This window comes from Monodelphis domestica, chromosome 7 (assembly GCF_027887165.1).
Source record: "Monodelphis domestica isolate mMonDom1 chromosome 7, mMonDom1.pri, whole genome shotgun sequence".
NCBI lineage: Eukaryota > Metazoa > Chordata > Mammalia > Didelphimorphia > Didelphidae > Monodelphis > Monodelphis domestica.
In genome coordinates this window covers 14,373,088-14,396,918 of record NC_077233.1, presented here as the reverse complement: position 1 = coordinate 14,396,918, position 23,831 = coordinate 14,373,088, and the positions used below count along the sequence as shown (strand labels likewise).

At 43.4% G+C, this 23,831-nt stretch overlaps 1 protein-coding gene across 1 annotated transcript in view; it reads left to right on the top strand.

Moving 5' to 3' along the window:
* LOC107649503 (procyclic form-specific polypeptide B-alpha-like) overlaps window positions 1-23,831 on the top strand; it is a 130,382-nt gene that overhangs the window by 432 nt on the left and 106,119 nt on the right. The gene's annotated exons all lie outside the window — the stretch shown is intronic.

Below are 23,831 nucleotides of genomic sequence, written 5' to 3'. Positions count from 1 at the left end.
AGGACCCACTATACACCTTCCCCAAGGAGAGACGCCTTCCCTAGGCTGTCCACTTTGGCTTTCTCTCTTCCTACTTCCGTGCTCCCAAACTTCTTGTAAGTCTGTATCTTTGTCTCCTTGGCTTGTGTTTCTCCATGGCCAGGGACTCAGTTTACCTAGTGGCAGAGGTTTGTACCCGCGGCGTCCCTATCTCCACGTTGTATGGGCAAGAATGGGAGAAGTTGGCTTTTTGGTGTTCTTGTTGCTTTGAAAGGAGACACGTATGGTTGCGGCAACTTTATCTTTGTTTCGGTCTCTGTTCTTGTCTGTCCACTCTTTTCTTTCTGTCTTTTTCAATCTGTCTCTTCTTCCTCTCTTCCTCCCTCTCCTTCCTTCCCCCTTCTCTTCCTCCTGCCTCATCCTCTTTGACCCCTCCTTCCAGTCTCCCTCTCTTTTTGTCCGTCTTCCACCACTTGTTTCCCTTCCCACATTTCTCCCACTCTCCCAGTCTCTCTGTCCTCCCTCATTCTCCTTATCCTTATCTTCCTGTACATCTCTTCCTCCATGCCCCCCATCTCCCCTTCCCTCAGCCTTCCTCCATTCTCAGGAAGAAGAGCACCCTTCCTTTTCTCATTTGTATTCTTTCAAAAGTTATTTCAGTCCTCAGAGGAATTGGTATTTTGATCTTCCACAAGCAAATACTTTTGTATGTCCAGGGATTTTCAGTGCATTTGGGGAATAGTTTTTAGGGATCGTGTGTCTCTTCAGCTGAGGAAATCAAGTTTTCCCATTTTTTCTTTCCTCATTTAAGACATCCATTTTACTGCATTTCTGTCCTCCTTTTGTGATTGGAAGAGAAATAACTAAAATGATATTCTTTACTATGTTCACACTTAAGAATAATTTTTAAGGATATGAACAAGACCATTTGGTGCAAGATGTGAAACCCCTCCAAATCCCCATTTATAATTTCAGCTTGCCATTTGTTTTCCAAATTGGCCAAGGACTAATTAGCTAGGCTCAGTGGTATAGGGTTTAAGTAGGCTAGTGGGTAGTGGGCAAAGAGTGAATTTGATGATGCCTAAACTCAGATGAAGTGGAATAAATGCTCTAGCAGTCCACTCCCACAATGCTTTAAAGATCTTAGAGATACAGCTCCATGCTTTTTTTTTTTAACATATTGACACAGTTTCCCATGTTTTTCATTTTTGTTTCTATGTGCTCAGTACCTGGTGCAATGCCTGACACACAGTAGGTGCTCAATAAATTTTTGCTGAATTCAAATATGTGGAAGACTCATCCACCTAATTGGGATACTGATGTTTCATTCTTTTCTCTGCCCAATTCCTCCCCCACAATTTTAATATAAAGAGAAGTTTTTCATGAGCAATGTAGATTTGTTATAGTAGGTGCTTTACAAAAAGATGGGTCCTGAGTCTTAAGTTTTTTGTTCAGCTGCTTTTCATGGGGAAGGTATATTGATATTCATTAAGATTAACTGAGAACAGATGAAAACAATTTGGGCTACTTTCATGTCTCTTTAGGCTTCACGAGAGAACTTGAACGTCTTCATTTTCCAAGTATTTCAAAAATGGTGCTGAATACATCTTTCTTTTCATTTCATTAAGTATTTCCAAGAAAGGATTTTTCATTTATTAGCCTTACACCACAGGAAATGTTCAGAGCTGTGTGTGCATCCCTTGTATCAAAGGAATAATTATGACCTTTTGCCAAAGGAACTTTTAATTAAATTCAATTCGAAGAAACTCTATGCAGTCCTTACTTTGCACAGAGCACCATGCCAGGCACTGGCATACAAAGTAAAAAATCTCATCTTTGTCTTCAAAGCACTTGGGTTCTATTGAGGATAAGGATAGTACATAAATTCAGAGTCAGTGACTCTGACTCACAGGGATTAGGGGAACAGGTGGTGGGAGTTTGTTAACAATAGGACAGGGAACTACTAGTTCATCAGGTTCACACAGTGTTGATGGCAGGGCAGAGGATGTTGTATGGTAAAAATGGCCCATAATCCCAGGCGATATTAGTCTGAGTTTGGGGCAGCCCCTTAATCTTTCTGTCTCTGCGGATCCTAATATGAGAGAGGAACTGGAGCTGACTAAGGGCCATGTAACAAAGGAAACCCCTAGTCCTAGTCGGTCTATTGTCTCACTCCACCAGGGTCTCTGTGAGGGGCCATGGCTGTGTCTGAGGCTCAAGATGAGCAGTGACACTGGCGTTCATGGAAGCTGCACCTCCTCTCTTTTCAACGTTGGTAACTGCCACCTGCTTCTGCCCTGGTGGCTGAAAGAAGCTAGGCATTTCCTGGTGGTAATGGCAGACCAACACTGGTTATGGAAGGTGGGATACTTGCTGTCTCCATGTGGTAGCCATGAGGTTTATTTACATGGCAAGACCTCCAATCCCATCCCCTGGGAGAAGCCAAGGTTGGTACATACATGTCTTTTACCCCTCCTCCCACTAATATTTTGGTTTTTCCAGATTACATGTAAAAACAAACTCAAATGTTCATTTTCTAAAAATTTGAGGTCCAAATTCTTCCCCTTCCTCACCACTCTCTCTCTTCCGTGAGATGGTAAGCAATTTGATATAAGTTATACATAGGCAATCCTGTGAAATAGATCTCCATATTAGTTGTGGAGGAAGACACTTATTAAAAACACACACAAAGGCGGCAACTGGGGGGCTCACTGGATTGAGAGTCAGGCCTAGAGACGGGAGGTCCTAGGTTCAAATCTGGCCTCAGACACTTCCCAGCTGTGTGACCCTGGGCAAGTCACTTGACCCCCATTGCCCAGCCCTTACCACTCTTCTGCCTTGGACCCAATACACAGTATTGACTCCAAGATGGAAGGTAAGGGTCTAAACACACATACACACACACACACAAAGAAAATAAAATGGAAAACACTATACTTCAATCTGCATTCTGACTCCATCAATTCTTTTTGGGAGTTGACTAGCATTTTTCATCACAAGTCCTTTGGGGTTTGGTTTGTGCCTTTTAGTAAATCATGCAATCATGGAAGGTGGGGAAGGCATTAGGGTGTCAATGGTGCCTGGTCTGGGCTTGGGATATGTTCACAGAAATGTACAGAAGTAGAGGAAGGCAAGATAATAGCAGAGGAGCATCCAGTTAGACTGCAGAGGCAGTCTGGTGCAATGGGAAGGAGATTAGCTTTAGAGCCAGAAGATCCATTCAGCTGAGTCCTCCACGTTAGCCTTGGGCCCTGGACAAGCCACGAAAACTCCGTGTCTTAGTTTTCGCACATGTAAAATGAGAGGTTTGGACTATATGGCCATGAAATCGCCTTCCTGCTCTAAATCTATGAGCTTAAGAATACAGTGGGTGGCATGGAGTAGTAGGGCAACAAAGGTCTGTGATTTGGTTGATATAAGGAGCTTCTTGAGGAAAATCCTTCGACTAATGCAACTTGGCACCTTATCTAGAAGACTTACAGTTTTAGAGAGAGTTGACTAGAGCTCTGAAAGTGGCTTGACCAGGGTCAAAGAGTTATTAGTCAGCTCGTCTGCCAATAAAGATTCATTAAGTGCTCTCTTTGCATCAGGCTCTGGGCAAAATGCTGGGGATCTATACAAGGAAAGGCAAAAGATAGTCTCTGCCTTCAAGGAGCTTTAATGAAGAGAAGAAAACATTCAAATGGAAGTAGAAAAAAGCAGAGGAGGGGTGAGAATACCTGGCAAGGGGTCACGTCTAGGGGAGTGCCACTGGATGGGAAATGAAGAAGTGGTTAATGTGGTTTCCTTTTTTTGGGTGGGATTTTGGGAGGAGACATCTATATTCCCTGTAAGGAGAGAGGAAACAGCTTCAGGGGTTGAGGGTACTGATGAGATGTGAGTTCTAGGGTTGAAGTGATTTCCCAGAATCAGTAGGTGTCCAAGGCAGAACTGAAATGTCAAGGTCAGCTCATTCTTCAGTATGAAGACTAGAAAATATAGGTTTGGGCTATATTGTAGAGGGCCTTGAAATTAAACTAAGGGGTTTGTGTTATATCTTGCAGGTGATGGGGAGACCCTGAAGGATTCGGAGAAAGGGACTGAGGGGATTAGACTTGAATGTTAGAAAGGTTGCTTTGGCAGAGGTGTGCAGGATAAATTTAAGGGGAGTAAGCCTGGAGGCTGGGCCACCCTTTGGGAAGAGGCTGTTGACTTTAGCCCAGAGAAGAGGCAATGAGGGATTGAAATAGGATAGTGGTGAATGGAGAGGCCAGATGAGAGAGGTTTTGCAGAGACAGAATCAGGAGGACTTTGAGGTTAAATTTTTTTCAGTCTTTTTAACTGAAGAGACAGGGCAGGACAGGGCATCCTCAGAAAATACTCTTGCCATTCCACATCTTTAGGGACTGGAGGAAGTTGATGTTGTCAAAATAAATGTAGATAATGAAGATTAATGCTGGCTACATGCAGTGCTGCTCAGAGTGGGTTTAAATAGACCCAGTCATGCCCTCTAGGTTCTTTATGTTAGACAGCACTGATAGGGACAGACATTGAAAGATTTTGCCAGCAACTCCTTTGGGGATGCATTTCTTCAAGGAAGACCTGCCTGCATCTATTTAGCTGATGAACCTGGGAACTCATTTCTTCCACATAAACCCTTTGCTGATGTTTTAGAAGACTGATAGTAGGATAGAAGACTGCAACCTCATTAGTCCTGAGAGTTTCCATGAAGGCTAAACCATGGCTTCTAGTGACACTAATAGGTCTGGATGATACGGGGACATGGGAAAAGTAAAAATGATTTGAGTAAGAGCCTCAATGAAGAGTTGAGGAGAAAGACTAAGAGAAAGAAAAGATGAGTTGGAGTGAGAAAAGGAGGCCAGAGAGGTAGAGGAGTGCCTTAAACACTGTACCTTGGGCATTTGCCTTACATATTGCTAGTGGTATATCTCTCATGGCTCCCTAGGTTGCCCATCCCATTGGGAGTGGATAGAACCTGGATATCTGTATGGGGCAGTAGAGGAAATGAGTAGTTGAGATACCAGATTACAATTCAGGTTCTTCTCAGTGTACTAACAGAAAATTGCTTTCACAGACACAATAGTAAAGGAAGAACCTTCTTATAACATGATTTGTTATTATATGTGTTTAGAGACATCATGGTCCTTTGAATATAATGATTGCAGGTCATCAAGTATTAGTTCTTTGCTTTAAATATGGTGTTAGAAGCCTTCCTTTCCCCAATGTCCACACTGATATCATGTCAGAGAAAGGTATGACTGAAGCACATGCTGGGGCATGCTGACATGTGAGCGGGGAGATACTGTTAAATCTGGATTAATTCCCAGTTTAGATGAGGAGTTAACTGTAGTGATCTTTAAGGAACCCTACCTCTGAGCATGATAACAATCAGAGCTTTAACTAGGGATTCTGGATACCAGGAGGATGTGATACTCCTAATGTTGATATCTTGGAGAAAACTCCAATTTCCTTACCTAGTTAAGTTGAATCAAGCATTTATTAAATGCTTACTATGTCCTAGGCACTGTAGTCAGCCCTGGGAAGAAAAAAGAAGCAAAAAAGAGAAGATGGTCCTTGGGGAAAAAAGTCAGAGTAAGATGGAGACGGTAACTGCTGGTGGTGAAGAAGTTCAGGGTCAGGAGTGGAAAGCAGAGAGGAATGAAGGCATAAACATGGCTGGCCTGGTCTCTTTCTTAAAATGGAAGTTTTAGAAATAATTGACCAAGCAGAGGAAGGGGCCATAGGGGCAGAGAAATCTTCCAGGCTAAGAGGCTGCTTAGAAATGGTGGATGAGGAAGTCCAGAGAGTGAGGGAGTCAGGAGTAGAGTTCAGAGAGGAATGAAGGAGTGAACATGGTTGGCCCATGCCTTCCTTAGGTAGCTGACTCATCCAAGGAAGGGGCCATGGGGTTGGAGGGATCTTATAGCATGAGGAGCAGAGTGATCTTTCAGGGTGAGAAGGGTGCTTGGGAATGGTGGAAAAGGAAGTCTGGAGAATTAGAGAGAGAAGAGTGAAGAAGGGAATATGGTTGGTGGACACCTAAAATAAAGGTTTTTGGGAAGAGCTGACCAAGAAGAGAATGGAGTCCCAAGACCTTCTAGCATGAGAAGGTTGCCAGGAGTAGAGGGATTTTTTGAGGCGAGAAGGCTGCTTGGGAATGGTAGAGAAGGCATAGTCCAGAGTGATGCCTCATTATGGTTCTGATGGGGATTATGCCCTCTAAGCCATTTCTCAGGAGTTAATGGCAATGGCTAAAGAGCCATGAATATGAAGTATTTTTTGCATCTGAGAAGAGATGTTCTGTTAATCTTAGGCAATGTTATATTTATTATCATTGTTGCTCGATCTTTAGTCAATCTGCTTTCACGGAATTGCAAAACTTGGGCTTTGGAAGGGACCTCAATGACTTTCTAATGGAACCCACGGTCAGAGATTCCTTACAGAGGATACTTTTTTGGGCATGAGTTACTGCTTGTGGTTGGAACAGGATCCCCCATGGCTCTTTTCCACTGCCACGCCAGGTACTTGATTGAGTCTCTGAAGGTTGCCAGCAAATTATCCCACTTCTCATTCTCTCTGATTCAGTCAAACGGGTCTGCTAGCTCTTCTCTATATATGGCCTCCCATCTCTCATCTCTATCTTTGTTCACTCTCTCCATCTCCCAGAATCCCAATCCCCCGTTCTAAGCAGAGTTCAGGTGCCTCCTCCCACATAGAGTACTGATCCTCCCAATTGTTAGCGCTTTCCTCATTCCTCCCCAAATTAGTATTTCGTATTTATTTATCTGTGTACAGATTGTGTCCCCTAGTGGAATGTAAGGTCCTTGAAGGCAGGGTTGGTTTTGGTTTTGTCTCCATATCCCCAGTATGCCACAGAATCCTTGGGCCAGAGAAGATGTTTGATAAATGTTTGAATTAAGTCAGGATGAATTGAGTTTGGATAGAGAGAGATGGGACACTTTTGAGCATAGGAAGCGTAACCTCACTCCCTTTCTTTCTCTATCTTCCAGTAAAACTGTCTCACTGGGTGTTAACACAGATTGGAAATCTCACATTGATGTTCAAAAAAAAATCAAATCCTTTATGGGGAAAATCAGTATAGTGCCAAAGGCCTGGAGATTTTAGTGGACTTCAGCTAAATAGGCATCAAGAGCAATGTGGCCACCAAAAAAGCTAATGGCATCTTGGGTTTCCTTAATAGAAACTCGGTGTTCATAAGAGGTGTGGTCCTCTGTCCTTGTCAGACCACATCTGGAATGTTGTCTCTGTCCTGGACCTCATGTTTTTAGAATAATATTGACAAGAGCTTTCTGGGTAAGAAATAGATGGATGACTATGCCATAGCCTATTAGAAGGAACTCCCCAAACCTCCCTAGACCTCTGCTTCCTCTTCTGTAAAAAGAAGAGGTTGCTGCTACAAGACTAAGAGTGCTGACCCTGTAGTCAGAGGTTTAAATCCTGCCTCATTAATTCTCATTACCTCTGTAAACCTTGGGCAGGTCACTGCAACTCCAGGGTTTCAGTTTCCTCAACTCCAGAATAAGAAGGTGAGACTCAGTGGTCTCTGAGGTCCTGACTAGTTCTAGATCTGTTTCCCTGTGGTCCTGTGAAAGCATGACCCTGAAGGTCCTTACGACCTAAATCTAATATCCTATGATCTGATGTGCTGGAGATTTTTAGCCTTAAAGGACAACATGATAACTCTCTTTAAGTATTTGAAGGGTCACCAAGTGAAGAGGATGAAGCTTCTTTTACTTGGTCCCAGGGGCAGAAATTGGAGCACTGGATGGGGTTTTGAGAAAAGCAGGGGTTAGTTTGTAAAGCAAAACTCCTAACAAACAGAACTATTCAAAAGTTGGGGAGGTAATCGCAGAGAGCGAGCTCTCCGATCACTGGAAGTCTTCCAGTGAAGACCAGCTGACCTGATTAGAGAAGCTGCAGTGGGGACTCCAGGCCAAGAATGACTTGGGCCAGATGACCTTTGAAGACTCTTCCAGTCTGAGGATCATAGCCTTTGTTCTCCTAAACTGGAAAATCTTGTCCAATTTTCATGGGGTCAGGAGTCTTAGAAAGTTGTCACTGATGCCCAAGCATCCTCTTTTTGGCAGATACATTATTCTCCTTAAACTACAACCCTAGGCATGGAGGTAGAGGTGGAGCATTGCAGAATTCTTGGGTTAAGTGAAGACCTTCAGAGACTCAATCCAGTACCTGGAATGGCAGTGGGAAAAAGACGTGGGGGATCCTGCCCCCATCACAATCACTAATATGTCTTATCACTAAAAGTGGCCCATTTCTGAATCTCCCTGATCCCCTTTTCTGGGGCATTAAAGTGAATCTCTGTACGGAAGGCTCAAATATTAGTCTTCAGATCTGTGGGCTGCTCTGTCTTTTCTTCTACTGAAAGAAATTGTCCTCTTCTGTTGTTTCATAGGAACACAGATATAGAGCTGAAAAAGACCTCAGAAGTCATCTAAGCCAACATTTTCATTTTACAAATGAGAAAAATGAGACTAATTGAGGTGAATTGAGTTGGCCAAGGCCACGTAGGTCATAAGCAATGGAGCCAGAATTTGAACCCAGGTCAGTCGACTCTAAATTCAGACAGCTTTTCTACTGTAATATATCTAGGAAAATACCAGGAGGTAGATAGAGGAACAGATAGATACAAAGAACTAATCTTGAGAGGGTCACAGGTTCATAGATTTAGAGGAGCATCAGAAGCCATTCCATCCATCCTGTTCATTTTATAGATGAGGAGATAGACGCACTGTGTGATTGCCCATGCTCACCCAATGAGAAAGACAGGATCTGAACCTAGATCTTCTGAATCCAATGGTCTTTCCAATGATTTACTTACTATATGGCACAAAAATGAGCTATTTTTTTAGGCTCGGGGCTGCCCCAAAATCCAGGCCCATGACTATCGTCCCCTGAGAAGGCAAATAATCTGCTTCTCAGAGTTTCTAGTGATTTATTGGCATTTTCCAAATTGGAATTTTGAGTTATTTTGGGTATTGTGAGGATAGTTTATATTTTGGGCTATTTCAGAATAGTTTATATTTTAAAGTCATTATTCATACATTGGCCATTTTGTTAAGGTTGAATTAGAGTGAATTCATTTCTGTGAGCCTTTGTAGTCCTCAAAGATAGGGGACATTCTTAAACAGGATTTGATCACAATCGAAAGTAAACCATTGGAGATTGCCTTTGGTTTGAGAGTGGGCTTTCAGGGAAGATGAACATTTGCTTTGCTAGAATGCTGTTCTGTGAGGGAGGGAGGACAATACTGCCCAGTAGGCAGCACCTAGGCAATGTTCACTGACTAACTTTAACAGAAAAAGAGCTGATGGTCTGAATGGTTTGGGGTAGCCCATTGGATGGTGAGATGCATTTTTTGGAGCTGCTTTCTTTCCTTTTCAAAATGCTACTGAAGTCTTTCTTGAAAAGCTAACCCCATGAAAAAGGACTTATTCCACCCCTTAGCATCAGGCTTCTCTATAAAATCATCTTGGGGGCCAGTTACCATGGAGATCTGACACCTAAATCCCTTCATGGGTGCCTGTCACCTCCTCTAACAGGATGTAAGCTTCACCTCCGGCACATCCTGGCTGTGTGACCCCCACCAGAGGAGGAGCTCACCAATGACTGGCCTCTCCCTTCCAGGATTCTGACCTCCAACATCCCAGGTCCTGAGCCCACTCCTCGGGCCCTGGGGAGACTAGGCTCCCCTGTGGGGATATGACTTTCCTGGCCATGGAGCCTTTGGAGAGGGACTCCCCTTAGGCAGGAGGGCACGAGACAGACTTTGGGGCTTACAGTGTCACTTTTTCCAGGTAAACGAATTGGGGTTCCCCTTGTGAGAAAGGACGGCCTGAACATTTCCCCATCAGCCCTGCTGCTGTTGCTCAAAGCTGTGGCTCCTGGAACCACACCGCCGAGGCCAAGTGGGCTGAGTACAGTGGGGGTGAGGGGGAGGCCCTTTGAGAGGTCAATTTGTCCAGCCCCCTGCTCTTCCTGGGGTCAACTCTATGCTTGACCATGAGATCTAGTAGGCGACTGGTGAGAGCTGTTTTCTAATCGCCTCTTCCCTAGCGGTGGAGTGAAATCTTCTCTCTTTGGGGCTAGTAGGATAATCTGCGTGACCTGTTGGAAGGAGTGAGCAATGACATCCTGTCCCAACTGATATGGTGCCTCCCTTGTGGGGAGCATATAAAGGTGGGAGGGAAGCTGGATTTGAAATGACAGAAATAATAATAAAAAAATAATAATCCAGGGAATTTTAAGGATTGAAAAGCATCTATTTCCATATAAATCTTTCAATTTTCACCCATTTTTATCCATTTTACAGATGAAGAAATAGCCTGGATGAAGTGAGTATCTGAGGAAGGATTTGAACTCAGGTCTTCCTGATTTCCTAGTCTAGTGCTCTAAAGCCCTGACACCATGGGTTCACATGTGGTCTTCACACTTTTTAGCTATGTGACTAAAGGCAGACCACTTAAACTCGCTGTCCCTCAACTTCCTTCTCTGCCAATTGGAGACGGTCCATCTAGAACCTACCCAAAAGCTTTGTGTGACGTAGGAGAAGACCTGAGGACACAGCAGCTCTTGTGCAAAGGCGGTTTGGTTTAGTGGCGAGGGTGCTGGCCTTAAAGATAAGAAGATGAGTTCAAGCTCCCTAGTTCCTGTGACCAATTCTAGAGGTTCTAGAGGTTCTACTGCTTCTAAGACAAAGTTTCTTGACCTCTTTTTTCAGGCATGGCCCCCTTTTTTGTTGTAAACCCTGACCTTCTGTCTTAGAATGAGTCCCAAGGGAGAAGAGCCAGAGGGGCTAGGCAACTGGGGTTAAGTCACTTGCCCAGCATCATCCCATAGCTAGTTGTGTCTGAGGCCAAATTTGAACCCAGAACCTTCCATCTTCAGACCTGGTGCTCTATCCACTGAGCTACTCAGTTGCCCCCAAAGAATGTTTTTTTTTTTAAATAGATAAAAAGAATAGCTTAGAAAGAAATTCGCCGACTGAAATAGTGATCACAATATCTTTTAAAGCTCCAAATGAAAAGTTCACGGACCCCAGAATGGGAGCACCTGCTCTAAGACTTGACATTCCAGAGAGGGTGCCAATCTGCGTTTGTGGAGGGTGTTTCCTCGAGGGAGAGTTCTTCTGTGGATGGAATCACAAGTCCCGTCCTTATCCGGCTTACAATGAGCAAAGGGGAAACAGCGATCTTAATGGATAAAGGCCAGTTTTGGCATCAGGAGGATTTGAGATCAAGTCCTTCCTTCGACACACACTAGCTGTGTGACTGTGGGCAAGTCACTTAGCCTGTTACTGCTCACGGTGATTTGTGAAGGCTGAAAATCACAGCTGGGTTACTTTGCGTCGGAGTTTCTCCCCCAAGATGCTCTTTAGGTTGGCGAAACCAAATGTCTGGATTTCCCATATCATTATTAAGCACTGTGTAAAGAAAGCGAATGAATCTAGCTTCTGGTTAAAGACAAACTTTTGGTCGTTGGTAAATGCAGCCGGAGTGCTGAGTGATCCTGGATACATACTTAACCTTTCTTGCCTCAGTTTCCTCATCTGTAAAATTGAGCTGGAGAAGAGAAGGGCAGCCCACTTTGGTCATGAAGAGTTGGACATGCCTGACAACATTAGTAGCTATAAAAGGATTAGAAATATGGGATGAATTTTAAAAAGTGGAAGGTGGTTTAGTGGGAAAAGCTCAGACTTTGGAGTTAAAAACAAAAACAACCCAAAGTCTCAGTGCAGGCTTGCTGTGTAGCTTTGGGTAAAGCACTTACCCTTTCTGGGCTTCATGTTTCTCATCCATAAAATGGGGTTATACCTCAGAAGACCGTGGCGGAGCTCAGCCATGGTGGTAGAGATGACAGAAACCAGGCCCTGTGGTATGTGGAAGGGGCTGAGATGGCAGTTGGACTCTGCTTCCCTTACTTGTCCTGTAACGTCCAGTAAGTACTTCCCCTCTCTTGTCTTTGTTTGTAACAATGGATGGACTGGACTAGATGAACTCTAAGGCTTCTTCCAGTTCTACAAGCCCCTGGTCCTCTGATTGGAAGTCCCCACTGAAGGCGGCCACGGTGGAGGTACTTCCTACTTTAAACCTCTTTAAAAATGGCGGAGGGGGAGATCGCTATCTTTTTGATCAGTCAAGGGAGGCATAAGGGTTGAGGTCCACAAGCTGAGGCCATCAGGAAGAGCTCCCAGAGGGTGGCAAACCATGCCTATTCCATACCTTCTTACTACTTAGACCCCCCTTCCTTACTAGGACTGGACACCGAGGAGATGTCCAATACTCAAAGAAAACATGTTGAGTTGAGTTTCTCTTTCCTCCATTCTCCCAAAAGGGAAAATGAGGGTTTCCCCTAAATCCTTATTTTCTATCTTAGGATTAATTCTAAGTATCAGTTCCAAGGCAGAAGAGCAGAAAGGACTAGGTAATTGGGGTTCAAGGACTTGCCCAGAGTCATACAGCTAGCGAGGGTCAGCCGTCAGATTTGAACCCTGGACTTCCTGTCTCTGGGCCTGGCTCTCTGTCTATGAGCCACCCAACTGCCCCAGTAAGTGAGATTTGAGAAAGACTTTTGAATGCTGTTGGATGGGAGGAGGGATAACAGATTTGGGGGGGAAGCAGCCAGTGTTGTTGCATATTTCAAGAAGGGAAGGTTCATCTTTAGTTTCTATTATTATCTCTCATATTTATAAAGTTCTTTAAAGCAATTTCTTCCCAACTACCTTGTCAGGGAAGATTCGTAAGTATTTTCATCCCCATTTCACAGATCTGGAACCTGAGGCTCAGAGAACTTTAGTGACTTAGTCATAATCATGCAACTAGGAGGTCTGGGAGGCGGGATTACATCCTGATTCTGAATCTAGTCCTCTTTCTATGACAGCATCCTGCTTTCCTTAATGAGGAAAAGGCTATAATTATGCTATTTTAAAATTTTTATTAATTCTGTCTGTCTCCAATTTTTCAACAATATTCCCTGACAGGGAGTAGAGAAAATGTGGTATATTGGAAGGGGAGCTAGTCCCCAATGGAGAAGGACCTGAGTTCAAGTCCTGCCTATGGTATAAATTGGCTGAGTGACCCTAGGCAAGTCAGTTAACCTCTCAAGGCCCCAGCTAACTCTAAGGCTATAACTTGTAAAAGAGATATGGATCTTTCTTGGTTCAGGGAGTTTCCCTGCCTCAAGTTCCCTATACAAATCAAAATCACAAATCCAGGCCAAAAAAGCGACTAATGTTTAGTTTTTCAGAAGTATTAGTGGTTGGTTCTTTCTTTTCCCTTATAGTTTAGGAAGGAGATGAACACAATGATTCCCACCATAGTTGCCAAAGTTCTCCCTCCCCCCCAAAGTAGTACAATCTGGTAGAAAATTCCTAGATTTGGAACCAAAAGGTCTGGGTTTAAATATAATCCTGTTTGACCTTAGATAAGTCACTTCCTCCATATGGACCCGAGTTTCCATGTCTGTAAAATGAAGAGCTTAGACTGGATGATGATAGATTGAGGATCCTGTGACAAGTTTTTACTAAGCATCTCGTGCCTGGCTAAAGAACGAGAGAAATAAACCAAGTATGGACCCTGCCCTGAGAAGCTCTTATATTGACTTGCTGCTCCTTGTCCTGTATTTCAACCTGCTAGCACTAGAATGCTTTTGGAAATAGAAGTGGCACAAATCGTACCTAAATAATAAACTCCAACGAGCCCCTCCCCAGAGCATCTTTCAGACCTGAAGGCACTCAGGCCAAAAGTGGCAGAGGAGACAAAAGAGCATGGTGGTCTTTGGATTGATCTGTCTTTCTTGGAACTCATGGTCAAAGTAATCGTTTTCCATGGACACGTTGGTCAGTTGGCATACTGTAGCTTAAAAATTAATATCCCCAAATACTCCAAGTATTATATTTAATAAGATTTATTAAATAATAACTTGAAGCAAAAAAAGAAATTCAAAGGCTAGAGAAACAGCGAGAGCTCACCCAGCTACACATGCAGGAAAGAGAGACAGACAGACAGACAGACAGACAGAGACAGAGAGAAGAGAGAAACAGAGAGAGACAGAAGGAGGGAGAAAGAGAGAGAGAGAATGAGAGAGAGGATGAGAGAGAGAGAAGGAGGGAGAAAGAGAGAGAGAATGAGAGAGGATGAGAGAGAGAACGAGAGAGAGGATGAGAGACAGAGAGACAGAGACAGAGAGAGACAGAGACTGAGACTCACAGAGAGAGACAGAGAGAGAGAAGGAGGGAGAAAGAGAGAGAGAGAACGAGAGAGAGGATGAGAGAGAGAGAAGGAGGGAGAAAGAGAGAGAGAATGAGAGAGGATGAGAGAGAACAAGAGAGAGGATGAGAGACAGAGACAGAGACAGAGAGACAGAGAGAGACAGAGACAGAGACACACAGAGAGAGACACAGAGAGAGAAGGAGGGAGAAAGAGAGAGAGAACTAGAGAGAGGATGAGAGACAGAGACAGAGAGACAGAGACAGAAAGAATGGGAAAAACATCCAACTATATATACATGTAACAAATGTAAACGTGAAGATGAAAGGGAAAGGGATGCTGGGAGATGAAGTCCAAGGGTACAAGGTTTTCTAATTACACACCACTCAAGTAATCAGGAGGCATCATCATGATTGTTATACTTGAGTCTGAAGAGACTTCAGAACTTTCTAGGGTCTCAGTCTGGAGAAGAGGAGGGCAATGGAGGCCAAGACAGGTCCATGGGACCTTGGCTCTTACCAGAAAAAACGCAGAAAAGGGGTATGGAATAGGCTGACTTGCTACTTACTGGTAACTGTTCCAGTAACTTGGGTCCAGACTGGCCTGGGTCACAAGAGAGACCTGATGTCGAATCCCAATGCTGGCTCTTACTAGTCATGTGACATTAAGTGCAATTCACTTAATCCTCCAGAATCTCAGTTTCCTCATTTAAAAATGGGGACGATAACTCTTGCAGTAGCTATTTCATAGGGTTATTGTGAGGAGAGTGCTTAGCAAACTATAAAGTTCTACCGTGAATGTGAGTTATTACACAATGGAAATGGAGAAAGTTGTCTAATCTCTCTGGATCATTATCTATCAAATCAGAGAGTATGAATGGATGACTTGCTTGAACCATCTCAGTTTTGTAGTGTCAAAACATTTGATGATTCTCGTGCTAACTTCGTAGAGAGATAGACTAGACAATAGGAACATCAGATGAATTCTGAACTGATTGTTTGGCCAGAACCCAAAGACAGTTAAAGTTTGATGTCAGGTTAGGAGGAGGTCTCCACAGGCATTCCCCGGGGATCTTCACTTGACTCTGTAGATCAACGTTTTTTATCTGAGGCTTGGATAAAGGTCCTCATGGCAAGCTTATTGCAATCCCGGATGACTCAAAGGTGGGCATGATGGTGAGGATGGTAGGTACAAAATCAGGATTCAAAAAGATCTCGACAGGCTAGAATATTGGGCCCAATTTAATAGGGATAAATGTAAAATTGTATACTTGGATTAAAAAAAAATCAAGGTCAGAAATCCAAGACAGTTCAAGTATGGCTAGCCCGACATTTGTCTGAAAAGTTCCGAGGGTTTAGATGGGCCGAATCTCAGTGTGATTCGGAATGTGATGGGACAGAATTTGATTTCAGGTTGCATCAGTTGTAACTTTTGGGAACAGGGAAGCCATATTCCTACCATTCTCCGTCCTGGTCAGACCCTTTCTGGGATATTATATTAAGTTATGAACTCTATGGATTTGGAAGGATGTTTATAAGCGGGAGAGTGTCCAGAGGACAGCCAGAATAGGGAAGAGCCTGTATGAGGATTAATTGAAGCAAATGGGATTTATTAACTGGGAGAAGAAAGAAACAGCATTTGTGGGGAAAATGTGAAGGACTAGACTTGTTCTGCTTGGCTTCATAGGGCAGGACCAGAAATAGTGGGTGGAAGGTGATGGATGTATTTTGGCTGGACAGAAGGAAAAAAATGACTCCGGATTCGAGAGGCGAGTTCTCCCTCACTGGAGGTCTTCAGGTAAAGGCAGGATGACTGTCACTTGTAGAATAAATTATAGTGGCGAATTTCGTTCATCTGGGCCGGGTGGCCTTGATGGCTTCTGAGGCCTCTCTTTATGTAACTTCTAAGGCTTCCAGCTCTGGCATTTCAGAATCCTACCTAATGCTGGTAAGGCTGCATCAAGAGGTTATTATTCCCCTCCCCTTTGCCCCTTGTTTTTATGTCATTTTCTGAATTTAAGGAGGTTTGTAGTGGCCATATGACAAATAACATTGAGGGGTGCATTGTTTATTTGAAGGAAAGGGAAAGAAAGAGTCCCCAGGGACGCTAGAAATCCACCATCTCAGCTGTGCCAAGGAAGTAAAGCATTGCCTTGGCCGTCAGACAAAGCTTTTGACACCCTCTGACTCCAGTGCTCCTTGATCTATTTTGGCAATGTTTCCCACCTCCACACAGGGTGGGAGGCAGAAATTAGACATTCGGGAAGATGAGATGAATGACTGGGGTTGGGCCTCCTGTTTCAGGGGCTTTGTAAGAAGCACTGGAGGGTAGGACATGATTTCTTGAGAGCCTGGGTTCTAGAATGAAGCCTACCCAGCAAAGCAAGGAAATGTGGTTGTCGTTTAGTTGTTGCAGTGGTATCTGACTCTTCATCATCCTGTTTGTGGTTTTCTTGGCAAAGATATTGGAGTATTTCTCTGGAAAAGGAAATATGCCATTTCTTTCTCCATCTCATTTTATATATGAGGAAACCCAGGCAAACAAGGTTAGGTGACTTGCCTAGGGTCATACAACCTAGAAGTGTCTGAGGCCAGAGTTGAACACAGGTTGCTAAATCTTCCTGACTCCAGGTGCTCTATCTACTGTTCCACCTAGCTGAAGTGGAACACGTCAAATTCTTCATATTCCTATAACCAAATTTTTCTTGCCTCCAGAAAACTATTTCCAGGGTCAAGATAGGGAGAGTTTTTTTGTATTTCCTGTTCTAAGTAGAGGAAGAGCCAAGGCTTGGCCCGTTTCAGGCTCAAGGTTATCATTTGAACTCCGACCAGTAGTTGAATTTTTCAGGGGCCAATTATCCAGTTTGTGGCTCATCTAGGCCTGGAGGGTATTTTATATTTTGCTTCTCTTGCTCCCTCCCTCAGGCTGCCTACTTTGGAGACACTACCCATTCACTACCCCTTCCTTCAAGGAGAGGATGAATGTAGAAAAGTAAAGAGGATAAACCTCAACTCTGGAAAGCTGGTGCTTTCCAAAAACAAACAAACAAAAAACCCAACCCAGCAGTGGGCAGAGCTGGGGTCTTGGGTAGATCTGGGAACAGGAGACCTAGGTTGACTTATCGTTCTTTATGGCACAAGGCGTTTTGTTATTTCTTTGCCATTTGTGTGCTTTACTATCACTGAACATTAAGTTTCAGCTCACTATTCATAAGGAAGTTGCATATATTTATTTGTGTGGGTGTATGCCTCTCAGGTATATGGGTATTTCCTCTCAGAGACCTTGGTTTTCCACTTCTGGCTCCAGGCTCATGAGAGGAAGGTTTTTGTAATGACTATTTTTTATAGTATCATCTTAATAAATGTCTTTGCTAAAAAACAATGAACTCTACTGACTGATCGTTAATGGGAGAAACTGTAGTGGGGGCTCAGAAGCTACAGTGTTAGAAGTACAATTCCCTAGGGATTCTCCATTGAATGCCAGAGTAGAAGGAGCCACCCTCTGGGGCTCCTACTCCACAAAGGCAGGTGCTGGTTGATGGGAGTGGCCTCAGAGGAGGTGTTACAGTTCTAAAATCGTAGTGTTGGATCATGTACTCCTTCAGTCCTAGTCCATAATGTTTTGATTCCTTGATTATTTGTTACATGCCAATGGCTTAAAATCTGGTGGGAGGATTCTTTCATTCTGCTACTTTTCTGTTGTTACATATTGTTCTCCATCGTGTGCTCTTCTGTCTAACTAAACTACTCACTGTTTTCCATATGTAGGATCATGGATTTATTGCTAGGAGGGACCCCTGAGACCATTTGATTTAACTCCCTCATTTTGCAGATGAGGAAATTGAAGCTGAGACAGATTAAGTGATTTTGCCAAAGTCACAAAGGTGGTCAATATCAGAAGCAAGTTTTGAACCCAGGTCCTGTAACTCTAGAATGGGTATTATTTTCAATATATTACTATGTCTTTTCCCCCTGAACGTTATAACTTTTACTCATGATGTTGCCTTTACCTGGAATGCCCTTTTCTCTGCTCTCCAGCTGTGGAATTGCTGCTCATCCTTTAAACTAATGAACAAATAATGCCAGATCATTGTACTGTGTTCTAGGGATACAGTGGCCAAAAATAAAATAATCTCTTCTCTCAAGAAGCTTTCATTCAATTGAAGCAACTCATCAATGAACTCTATTCTGATCCCCTTGGTTGATAATGGCCATTGGTTTGGCCAACTGCCTAGAGCACTCTCCCTGCACTTGGGATGCAACCATTATCCTTTTGCTCATATTCCCTTATCCGTCTTCCAGAAAGGACTCACAGGGTGTGCGGAGGTCAGAATACCAAAGAACACACGATTTGCAGGATTAGAGGATGTGAGTTGGATCCTGGCAATGGCTAACTTTCTTCCTCTCTCCTATACTTAATTGAATCTGGAAACTTATTAAAAAATCTCCTTAATTCCTATCATGTTCTATTTGTTGAGATATTATTATTTTCTAATTATAATTTTCCAGTTATTATTATTCTCTTAGAGAATTTCTGCTTGATGTCAGGAGCAACAGCCTATCTGTGGGCACTCGGGCAGGCTTCTTTTTCATGTTTCGACCGAGTTTCCTCCTCCAGGAAAAGATGGAGTTGGATACTAGCAGCATTATTTATCTAACTTACCCTACTTGCCTCACACAATTATTGTGAGACTTACATGCAATATAATATATGGAAGGACTTGGAAAAGTCAGAAGTGAGAGGCAGGGCTGTATGACGGTTAGAATCCCAGAACTTCAAATCAGGAAGACCCAAGTTCAAATCCTGTCTCAGGTTCTTGGTGGTGGTGTGACTGTGGGCAAATGACTTCATCTCTCTGCGTCTCAGTTTTCTCATTTGTAAAATGGGGATAAAAAGAGGATTTGGCCCACAGGGTGGTTGTTAGGAGCACCGGAGATTATATCACAATTGAACGCTTTGCAATCCATAAAGGGCTCTATAAACATGGGCTGGCATTATGTCTACATATCCTGACGTAATGGAATGCCCTTTGCACAGCTGAAAGCATCCTAGAAACATTTGTGGCTTTGGCGATGGGGGTTGTAACACAGCTTAGTGGAGAGAGCCCAGTGAAGGCACTTGACCTTTACATGATCTTAGACTGGAAGAGGGAGATGAGAGTTGGAGGACCATTGAGTTGGGATGGGACCCTAGGGAGCTCCTTGATCCCAACCTTCTCATTTTACATTTAGGAGGATAGGGAAGCCCAGAGAAGTCATAGGATCAAAGGTTTCTAGGTGGAAGGGACTGTTGAGGTCATCTAGTCCAGCTCGTTTGTATAGTGGAGGACATGGAAGCCTGGAGAGATGAAGAAACTTGCCCAAGGTAGTCAGGATTTGAATTGAAGTCCTTTGACTCCAAATGTAGGACTCTGTCTATCAAACTTGATGCCTCCCCAAAGTTCCTCATGCGGATGAAATTGTGGTCATGGTTGTCTTCATCGTCATCGTCATCCTCAGCATCACCAGTGCCATCATTCGTGTGCCTGTTCATCCATCAGTCTATCCATTTCTCTGTCCCTGGACACATTGCTTCTGATCTCAGAATAGTCCCTGATTACTTACTTGGACAGTATTTTGCACTAGTCCTTTTTTTCTCTTCTTGGCTCATTTGTTCCCTCTATCCCACCCATTACTTCCTAGCACATGCCCCAACCTCTGCCCTCGCCAACCACTCCTTTATCCTTTGTGGAGATGGGACAATGTTGTCTCCCCACAAAAATACAACCCCCTTCCCTTGAGTCACAGTACGTGATCTAGAGCTGTGGGGACCAGAAGTGAGGCTCTCGCTCGAGTTGAACCAGATTGCAAGAAGTGGCCCTGATCCAAGAAAGCTCTGAGGCTCACATTTTAGAATAAACACTGGCAAATGGGAGAAGGGTTCAGAGGAGGGCAACCAGATGGTGAGACATCTGGGGACCATGTAAGGGTTCGCTGGAGAGACTGAGATGCTTACTTAGACAAGACTTAGGGGCTGTGAGGTGGCTTAGTGGATAGAGTGCCAGGTCTGGAGATAGCAGGTGCTGGGTTCAAATCTGGTCTCAGATACTTCCTAGCTGGGTGGCCCTGGGCAAGTCACTTAATCCCCATTGCCTTTACCATTCTTCTACCTTAGAACCGATCCTTAATATTGATCGTAAGGCAGAAGGGAAGGGTTGCTTTTTTTTTTTTAATGACAAGACAGTGGGGCATGATAGCTTTTCCCAAATATATGAAGATTTGTCTCCCAGAAGAAGGATTAGGCTCATTCTGCTTAACAAGAGATTGAGCAGCTAAATGGCAGAGTGGGAGAGGATAAGCCTTGAAATCAAGAAGTCGTTGCTCAGTTGTCTGAGATCCTTGGTGACCCCATTTGGAGTTTTCTTGGCAGAAATTCTGGAGTGGTTGTCCATTTCCTTCTTCAGCTCATTTTACAGATGAGGAAGCTGAAGCAAACAAAGTGAAGTGACTTCACCCCAGGACTGAAGCTCTATCTACTGCTCCACCTAGTGCCCCCCCCCAAATCAGGAAGGCCTGAGTTCAAATCCTGCCTAAGATGCTTGTCAGCTCTGTGACCATAAGTCATTTAACCTTTCTTTGTCTCAGTTTTCTTATCTGTAAAATGGGGATAATATACCCCATGGGTTTGTTATGAGGATCAAGTGAGTTAATAAATGTTAAATGCTTATTGGTGGAGCTGTGAACTGGTCCAACCATTCTGGAGAATGATTTGGAACTATGCCCAAAGGGCTGTGAACCACGTATGTCCTTGGAGAGCGCAACTTCACTACAAAGTCTCTATCCCAAAGGCGTTAAGAGAGGGGAAAGGACCTACTTGTACACAAATACTTACAGCTGTTCTTTTTGTGGTGGAGATGGAGGGGATGTCTATCAACCGGGGGATGGCTGAAGAAGTCCTGGTGTGTGCTTGTGATGGAGTACTGTTGTGCTCTAAGAAATGATGAGCGGGATGCTTTCAGAAAAGCCTGGAAAGACTTACACGAACAGATGCAAAATAAAACAACGTTGTGCCATGAACAACCGTGAAAGACGCGGCTACTCTGATCAAGGCAATAATGATTCAGCACGATTCCCAAGGACACGAAATGATGCTCTCCCCCTCCAGAGAGAGCTGATGAGCTCAGAGTGCAGATTCAAGTAGGCTTTTTAAACTTCATTTTTATGTGCATTTTCTTTTGCAACATGGCCGATATGGAAATATGTTTTGCATGATGTATGTTGAATTGATATCGTATTGTTTACCTCAGTGGGTAGGAGAGGTAAGGGAGGGAAAGAATTGGAACTCAACATTTTTAAAAGGGGAATATTTTTCTTACATTTAATTGGGAAATATTTAATAAAATAAATAAAAAATATATTTAAAAAAATAAATGAAAAGTGCTTTTAGGGCTAGCTAGATGGTGTGGTGAATAGAGTACCAGGGCTCGAGTCAAGAAGACTCCTCCTCCTGAGTTCAAATCTGGCCTCAGACACTTACCAACAGTGTGACCCTGGGCAAGTCATTTAACCCTGATTGCCCCTCATTTGTAAAATGAACTGGAGAAGGAAATGGCAAATCACTCCAGTATCTCCACCAAGAAAACCCCAAATGGGGTCATGAAGAACCAGAAAAGATTGAAAAAGACTGAAGAACAATGACAAAGTGCTTAGCAAACCTTATGGCACTATATAAATGCTATCATTATGATTATTATCCCCAGTGGCAAAACAAGAGCATTGGATGGAAGTTCTATTGGGCAATGCAGCTGAGGGGAGATGGGAGGCTTTGAAGGAGGAAATTCTGAAGACAAAGAGGTAGCCCAGTCTGATATTGAAAAATAAGAGTTTTTGGAAAAGACAGATGTGGATGCATAAGGAACTCACTAGCCAACTTAATTTTTTAAAAGGCACGTAAGATAAAGAAAGATGATTAGAGCATCAGGGTGGAAATAGGGTCTGTTTCTAAAGCTCAGAATGAGCTGAGGCTCCAGAGGAAGGAGAATGACAGTGGGAAGGAAGCCTTACTCATAGACAAGAGCAGAGTCTAACAACAGATTTGGGATTGCTGAAAACAGAGAGATTGTAAAGATGTTCAGTTACTAATTTGCTCTTGTTTTCTTTGTCAAGAGTCCTTTGGACTGGAAAGGACAGAATAAAAATGACTAATAACTAGCATTTATATGGTTTACAAAGCTCTTTACATATATTATTTAATTTGCTGCTCACAACAACTCCTTGTGAAGTCAATGCTATGATTATTCTCATTTTATAGATAAGAAAACTGTGGCTGAGAAGTTAAATGAGTTGTTGGGATCCAACAGCTGTAAAGCATCTGAGGCAGGACTTGAACTCTTATCTTCCTGACTCCAAGTCTAGGCCTTTTCCCACTATCTTTCTAGTGACAATTGGGAGTTGATACCTAAGAAAACTTGAGGTAGTAATAGAGCATCCAGTTGTTGTTCAGTCATTTTTGTCATGTCAAGATTCTTGACCCTGTTTGGCGTTTCCTTGGCAAAAATACTTGAGTGGTTTGCCATTTCCTCCTTGTAGTCCTTAATTAATAAATTCAAGTCACCAGCCTCAGATGACCCATATTCTTGGGTCTTGAGAGGCCTGGAGTTGTGAGTGCTGAGTCTGTGTTAGTATCTTTGAATGTCTTGGAAAATATGAGGTGCCACAAAAGTGTAGATGGACAAATTGCAGTCACATTTTCAACGAAGAGAAGAAAGAGAACAAAGCTGGTGGACTACAGACCAGAGAGATTAACGTCAATTCCTGGGAAATTCCAGAACCGATCACTAAGGAGATGGCGAGAAGACATTTAGAAAAGGAAGCAGTGACCCCAAAGAGCTTCAAGTCTCCATCAAAAGCATGCCAAAGCAGAAGAACCACATTTCCCATTCTGACGGGGCAACTTAATTGTTAGGTGAGGAGAATCCTGCACATAGAGTGTCTCTCGCATGCTGTCTTGTGGAAAAGATGGAAAGGCATGGGATGGAGGAGAATATAACTAGATATGGAACTTGTTGAATGACTGGGCTTAAAGAAGAGTCATTAATGTTTCAGTGTCAACTTGGAAGGATGTCTTTGGTGGAGAGTCCCTGGAATCGGTGCCTGCTTCTCTGTGTTGGCCATTTTTATCAATGACTTGGAAAAAGGCAGAGACAGAGAATATAGTCAGTGATCTCAAGTGACACCACTTTATCTTGACTTCTGTCTTGATCTACTTGGACTCTCATAAACAAGTCATAGCGGAGATGGCCGTGTCCATTGTGTCAGTGGTTTCTGTCCTCTTCTTGACCGAACTCCCCTTGCTTAAGTCATGGCATCAGTCCTATCTCTAAAAACGTATGCCAGTGGGAAGAAGCCAACCGACCAACCAAGGGGAGGAATTGCAAGGCAGTGGGGCAGAGTGGTTGGGAGGAAGTCCTGGTTTCAAATCCTGACTCTAAGAAAGTCACTCAGCTTCTGAGTAACCCAGACACCTCTCCAAGTTAGAGATTCCAAGTTATAGGTGAGCAGCTGGTCAATAGAGGTGAAGGGAGTTGCTGGGCTTGGAGTTTCTTATGCCATTGAAACCACAAGGGCA